Below are 7132 nucleotides of genomic sequence, written 5' to 3' on the forward strand. Positions count from 1 at the left end.
AGCACAGCTAGAGAGCACACAGGTAAGTCCCCACAGTGAGGGCCTTCATTGAATAGTCTCCTTTGATCACTTTTCTGACTAGGTGTACCTTGTGTCTTATCTCACATCTTGCCTCCTGTTTGCTTCATTTGCCTCACCACTCCTGTCTGCCTCACCATTCACCCAAATGCTTTTGGGCAAGGGACAAAGGACAGGTCCCTGTGTGAGTGGGGGTGGGGAGGCGAGTAAAATAAGGCTGAAGCAGCATCCAGGGGATGATAAGAGTGTGGAACAGTATCCTTGCTGCATGACCATCTCAGGTGGACAGCCGATCGTCTAGGAGACAAATCTGACAGACAAGTTAATATGCAGCGCCAAAATAGAGAAGAGAGGAAACCAAAGAAAGAAACCAAGAGTTTCATGATGCTGTTATTCACTTTTGACATACAGGATTATCTGATCTTGCCATTTTCTCAAAAGTTTCCACTCTGATTCCAATTCCTTTAGGAGGATCAGAGGCTATTGAGGATCCAACTCTATACATGTAAATATACACAACAACACTTTGCAGATAGAAGCTTTCTACCCTCAAGTTCAATAGTTATACAGATGAATTTACTTACGAGAGACTGACTTTTGCTCCAGTTATCATAAAAGGCTTGGGAGGATCCATAAGTAATTAATTCAGAAAAAAGTATACCAATAAGTTGCTTATAATAAAACATGTTTGTACCACAGAACACACAGCATAAACAGGTATTATTTCCACAAAAGTAGGTTGAATGAAACTGACTTTTCCTTTAATGCAAAAGTGAATTCCATAAGTTACCTCCCTTTAAGAGATTTGCATTGAAATTCTTCTCCTCAAGAAGATGTTTCTGATCTATTTCAGTAATTAACAGAAAAACAGTTAGGTTCCTCAATCAGTTGAACCAATACTCAATTATTCTAACAACATTTTGAAACATTTAATATGTCTGTATTTTCCATACAGACATATATCTAGTCACAGGCAGATAACCAGGACAAATACCTATTCTCTAAACTGTTTGAGATATTAAAAGGAATGTAATTTTAGGCTGAATAGCTCAGATCTTAAATACACACTTTATTACAGTAGTTCAAATGTATCCCAGTTTTAGTCTGTGGAATAGTGATTCAACATTGTGTTGCACCTTTGTTTCCACAAACTTCTTTTCTCTTTGTCTAATTATTCCTATATCATTCAGAAAGAATGTTCTATTCCGGGGATTTACTAATTTACCCAGTTGTTTGGAGTATGGAACGACTGCACATTCAGATTGAAAACAGCAAAATTTCACATATGTACATTGTGCTCACATGTCTTTCGCTACCACTTGCTTTGATTACAGAAATTTGCCATAAAGGAAAGGCAAGGACATGGTTAGATAAAATGTCACAGTTTTCGAACCATGCACTATCAATTCCACCCCATAACCAGACTCAGGAATAATCAGGTGTCAAACATTCCTTTTCAAAGGAACACAATGGGGAAACTGAGCCAGGATCCCATCCTAAGATGAGGCTAGCATTATCCCCTCAGCTTTGCCAGACACAGACCAATTATGAGAGCAAGTAAAGCTACACCTGTAACAGTCACGTTCTCTCTGAGTAGCTTGTGGTATTTCTCTCAGAAGGAAGATTGTTGACTATTGATGGATTTTTATGATCCACCAGACAATGCAAAATAAACTCCATTAAAGTCCCAAGAGCTTTTTACCTCAGATGGCAAGTTTCACTAATCAAGAATTTATCATGACTCACATCTCAAATTTAAACTTGTCCTCATGCAAAAGTCAATCACTAGAGATCATTTCTATATATTTGCAAATTCTCAGCATGCCAAGTTCCTGGTTTAGGAACTCCACAACCCAAACAAGTTCTTTGGCAAGCTTATAAAATTAGGGAGGATGGAGAGGGACCCCTGAGAAGGAGCTGCCTTTTCTAACCCATAGGATATAACTGCTGCGAGCTGAGATTCTGACTAGCCCTGAGGATTACTCTGAATGGGCAGAATTCTCCTTTCCATACAACACACACACACACACACACACACACACACACACACACAGAGTAATCAATTAGCAACTTTACGTTTTAGCATTAAAATATAACCAATAATCTTATAATTTTCATAAGTGATAGTGAAAAGAAGGATGGACTGTCTTACCCAGTGCAGACAACTGCTGGCTTCTTACCTCACAGGAGGTACCTCCAGGCTTTCAGTCACAGGGCCCTCATGGTAGCTGATGCCTCTTCCCCCTCCTTCCTTTTGCCAGGTGAGAGAAGGTGAGTTTGCATGTGTGGGGGAAGGGTGAAACTCTCTTTTCCTAATCTGATTTGGGATGAGAGGAGTTAATAGAAAAACTCCAGGGCTGTTTACAGCTATACTGAGATACCCTCTTGACTCAAGGGGGAGGGAGTGGGGGAAAGGGAGTGACCAGGGGTGTAAATGTTTCAAAACTCCTTAAAGATCAATCACAAAAACATTGCAAAACCATAGAATCTGCTAAGTTGTTTTTTTTAGCTGTTCTAACTTTTCACTTCTATGCCCATCCCTTAAAATTTAGAGCGTCCATCCCTAAAAATTAGAGTGGGACATTGAACTTTTCAGACCAACAGTCACAAGACTAGTGCCCTTTTTTAGACTATCTGAAGCACGAACCAAAGACTGTTTTTCTGAAAGCACCTATTTAAGGCTACCAAAAACTTAGGAGTGAAACTTAGAAAATTCACAGTAGGTTTTAATATAATTGTTAGCAGTATCAAATTATTGCAACTAATTAGCTTGCAAATAAACATTTAGTAGGCCTTTAAGATCACACAAAAAGATTTTGCAAAACATTACTTTGTAAAAAGGATTTCCCTTTCAAAAAAAAAAAAGCTTACAATTTTTCCTGATGTTAAAGGAAATAATCACTAAGCTTTCATAAAATAAATTAGATGAAAACCTTAATGATTGGGATTTATCAAAACCACATTGGTATAAAATGTCTTTTAAGCATCACAAATTCTCAAGTGTCACAAAACCAAAATTCTCAATCATCATAAATTCCTAAGTGCCAAAAGGTGTTTACCTTAGGGAGGAAGTTCAGGTTTTTTTTTTTCCTAATGAACATTCCCAATTAAACTAACCTTATCAAAATAACAAAGTTTACCAGGCCTTTAAGAACCTAGTAGGAATTCTGGTATACAGAAGACTTTACACAGGGTTGAGCAAATCAGATCTGGATTTATAATCACTAATGGAAACATTTTAATTTCTAAGGCACAATACTTTTAGCACTTTAAAAGAAAGGACTAGGAATGGCAAATAAAGTTTTAAGTTAACAACACAGGGTACAGAGACCTAGAAACCAGGGTTCAGGGACCCCCAAAGACAAACAGGTGCAGAGGCCCACCTCCCCAAAGTCCCATGGGGGAGGGGAAAGAACAACACAGGGTAAAGAAGGGTACAGGGGGAACAACATCTGCTCAAGCAGAGCAAGGGGTCTTTTCTATAAGTTTTGGAGGCCAAATTTCTTACTGAGCTTGTTTTGTTTAGAAATCCCTTTCTTTTTTTTTTTTTAAGTAATCAGGGTTAAGTAACTTGCTCAAGGTTACATGGCCAGGTGTTTCTGGGTGTGGTGCTAAGTATCTGAGCCCGGATTTGATCCCCAGGTCATCCCAACACTGGAGCCGGTACTCTTACTCGCTGTGCTACCTGGCTGCCCCTAGAAATCCCTTTCACAAATCACTTTTCTAGATTATATTGAGGTCAGGCTCTGTTACAGTGGAGCACTAGGCACTTTTCCTTAAGATCATCTCCCCGAATTTGCTGCTGGTCCCAGCATCCCAGGACAGAGGGGAGAAAACAAATGTGACCAACCCAATACAAGGGTGTACCCTTATATGAAGGTCCACAGTCCAAATGACCAGCTAGAAGTCAATGGGGCTTCAGACGCCACTGGCAGTGTCTGGGCATTCCAGGTATCTCTCAGCCAGGGAGACAGTAGGAGTAAAAAAGTCTGGGAAAGAGAACAGAGAAAAGGGTGCTTACCTGTTATCTCAGTGTCTAGAAGAAGATCATCAGAGTCCAATTAATACTTGGACTCCCAGGTTTAAGCACCAAAATGTCGAGGTCAGTGTGTATTTAAAACTTTAAGAACAAATGTTTTTATTATTTATCATTGTATAACCCTGTGCAAGCATGTTGAGATTATTTCCAATGTGAAATCCTGGGAACTAGAAAATGTTTATTGCCATGGATCCTGGGAACTATTACTAAAATATAAAAACAAAAATCCACTTTACATACATTAAAATTCACCTTACATACACTAAAATCCACCTTACATATAGAACACATATTATATAAGGGATATTCTCCTAACAGCTGCAGAAAGATAGGCTTCAAGTGGATTCATCAGTATCAATAATTCTTAGAAGGAAAAGCTGGAGATGGGCTTGCTGTTCAATAATGAGGTTTATTGTTCTTAGAAAGTATCCAGTCTGCTTCTGTCCTCGGTTTCTCCCCCTTTTTCCTGACTATGCTAAGACAAAAATTTTCTCATGTTGAATCCTCACATTGGAGAATGATTCTGTGAAAGACATAAAACCCTTCTGCAAAACAATCTCTTGACTTCATTTGCATGACTAGCTTTGGTATCACAATCCCTTCCTGCTTATGAATGACACAAATGTCTGATGGTACCTAAGTGTAAGGAGGGGATAATGTCTGTTATTAAATTCTAATTGAACTCAGTTAGATTTGTAACTTGATCTAAGTCATAATATCTAATACTTTGGGAGACTAGTTTTTCAACCCTATCAATGTCACACACTTAATATTGCCCTTGCTATGATAGCACAATCATCTCCTGATTAGTTTGATCACACTGGATTTACGTAGCCAGAAGGAATTTAAATAACACAAGAAAGTATCAAGCAGAGGTAAGACACTAAATTTCTCTGAATTTTCTGAGATCACTTTATTAATTCAAATCCAAAGTCAATATAAGGGAAAGAGGCAGAAAGTCTAATTCTTGAATCACACAGGATTTCTGCTATTCATATTCTTGAATTCAGTTTTATTTAAGCTCAATTAAACAAATATCTAAAACCCACCTATACTTCAGTGGAACTCTCTTTTGTTCAAGTGGTAAAATACAAAGATAAAAAAGCAACAAAAAAAAACAAACATAAAAAAGTAAGATACAAAGATAAAAAAGAAACTTTTAGTCCATTATTTGGGGGAATGGTGTGGTATTGATGTGTGCAGCAGTACCTTTTTTAGAAGACAGAAGGGGAGAAGAGCAAAGCTCCATGGGAAAAAACAAACAATGTTATGAGAAATGAGAGACGCATTGCAGTGAGGCGATCAGGAAAGGGTTCCCAGTGAAGGTAAAACTAAGGCTGAACCATGACTTCTTACAGGAGGAGGATGCAAAGAGTCTTTGGCATACAAGTGGGAGAGCATGACCATCACCACAGAGATGGTGGAAGAGAAGACAAGAATGATGGCAGGTGACTAATTCAATTATGAGAAAGTATGTACTATAAAGTGGGCCTTGAAAAAGATGGGATCCAGCTTGTGAATGGCCTTGGATTCTAGGTTATGAATCTGGACTTTAACAAGTGGGCAATAGGGAGCCAAAGATGATTTTTCTTACAGTGTTTGTTACATTATTAGTATACCATTATTTATTATCATGTTATTAACTATACAGAAATTCATTTCTAATTTCTATCTGTAAGGATGCAGGGGAAAAGATTAATTATCAGGCTGAGGGAAAAGATTTGCTTTCACTTAGCCAGCACCTTTGGGTTTTGGAAATAAAAGTTGTCCTGCCTGGTTTCTTTGAGAATGGCTACAGATCTGTCAGCAGTACTTGGACTCCTGTGTCTGCATATAAACACCATAGTGCTTGGAGACAGAACTTGTGTCCCTTCCACACTCAAGGACAAAGTCTGTGGAGGAATTGTTCTCTCTGTCATGTGAGGGAGACCTATGCTGCCCTGACCATGGTGCTGTAAATGACGGAGAGCAAAGAGCCACAGACCTGGCAGACTGCAGGCATTATCAGTGTCACTTCACTTTCTGACCTTGTCAGCCCTCATGGACTTTTTCCTGCTTCAGCATCTGCCATTCCTGGAATCAGCTCCCTCAGACTGCCAGGTGCAGCTCCTGCCTCCCTCACTCAGATTGCCTGCAAGGACACTACTGAGAAACACACAGTTTTCTGCAGCTGCAGAGGAGTCCCTGAGGGCTCCAGACTTCTTTTGTCCCCAGGGCTGAGAAAAGGGAAGGAACTTCCCAAACAAACTTTTCTATTTTTAATTTTTTTCTTGGACTCAGGAACACAGGTGCAGAGGTTTCAGGCAAGGATGGTCTCCAGAGCCTCTCCATGCAAAAGATCTGCCTATGTGGCCTGAAGGTTAAAGGGTGGGATCCCAGACATCCCCAATAGCAACAGCACTGAGAGGCCCCTTTAAAACCTCCATAAAGAGCCTGTTCTTCCTGCAGAGTTGTCCTTGTCCTTGGCATGGACCTAATTCACATTCTCTTATGTTCTCTCAGGTGTCAGTGACAGACAAGATTTGTGGCGGGGATTACAGATATTTTTTCTGATGCCAAGAAGCATTTCTATTAGAACATGATTAAAACAACCATAATCTCCTGAGCCCTGCCTGTTTCTCACCTCCACACAGACTCAGGACTTAGAAACTTATTATTCAGGATCCATTATCCTGATGCTTTCCCTTCTTTCCAGATCACTGCTCCTGTATCTGCTTCTCTCTGAGTTCTGGACAGACATGCTCCCTTGTTTCCAGCACATCAGGCATGACTTCTGCAGAGATGGGGACCTGATCATTGGGGGATTTTTCTCCTTGTATTTAGTTGAAGTGAACAGTTTCACAGGCTTGGAACATCCTCAAAAGACTTGTAATAACTTTCAGTAAGTGACTGTGTTGCCATACTTTAAAGAGTCACGTTTCTTCCTGGTGATTCTGAAATGTGCTGACAGAGACCATGGGACTCACTACAATCTATCCCCACAGCTTTGTCTGTGACCTTAAATTCATTTTGTGTTCCATTATCTCAGTATTTCTTGTGTGTGTGTGTGTGTGTGTGTGTGTGTGTGTGTGTGTG

The 7132-nt window shown here is 39.7% G+C and overlaps 1 protein-coding gene across 1 annotated transcript in view; it reads left to right on the plus strand.

The window, feature by feature from the left end:
* Positions 1-6810: 6810 nt before the first annotated feature.
* The window catches only part of LOC138171706 (vomeronasal type-2 receptor 26-like), a 39595-nt gene continuing 39273 nt past the window's right edge, over positions 6811-7132 (plus strand). The window contains exon 1 of the mRNA XM_069101348.1: positions 6811-6938. The gene's annotated coding sequence lies outside the window, so the exon portion shown is untranslated. The remainder of the gene's footprint in view (positions 6939-7132) is intronic.

The sequence above is a fragment of the Petaurus breviceps genome, unplaced genomic scaffold (assembly GCF_028583685.1).
Source record: "Petaurus breviceps papuanus isolate PSGF00001 unplaced genomic scaffold, PetGlider_PUasm1.0 456, whole genome shotgun sequence".
Lineage (NCBI taxonomy): Eukaryota > Metazoa > Chordata > Mammalia > Diprotodontia > Petauridae > Petaurus > Petaurus breviceps.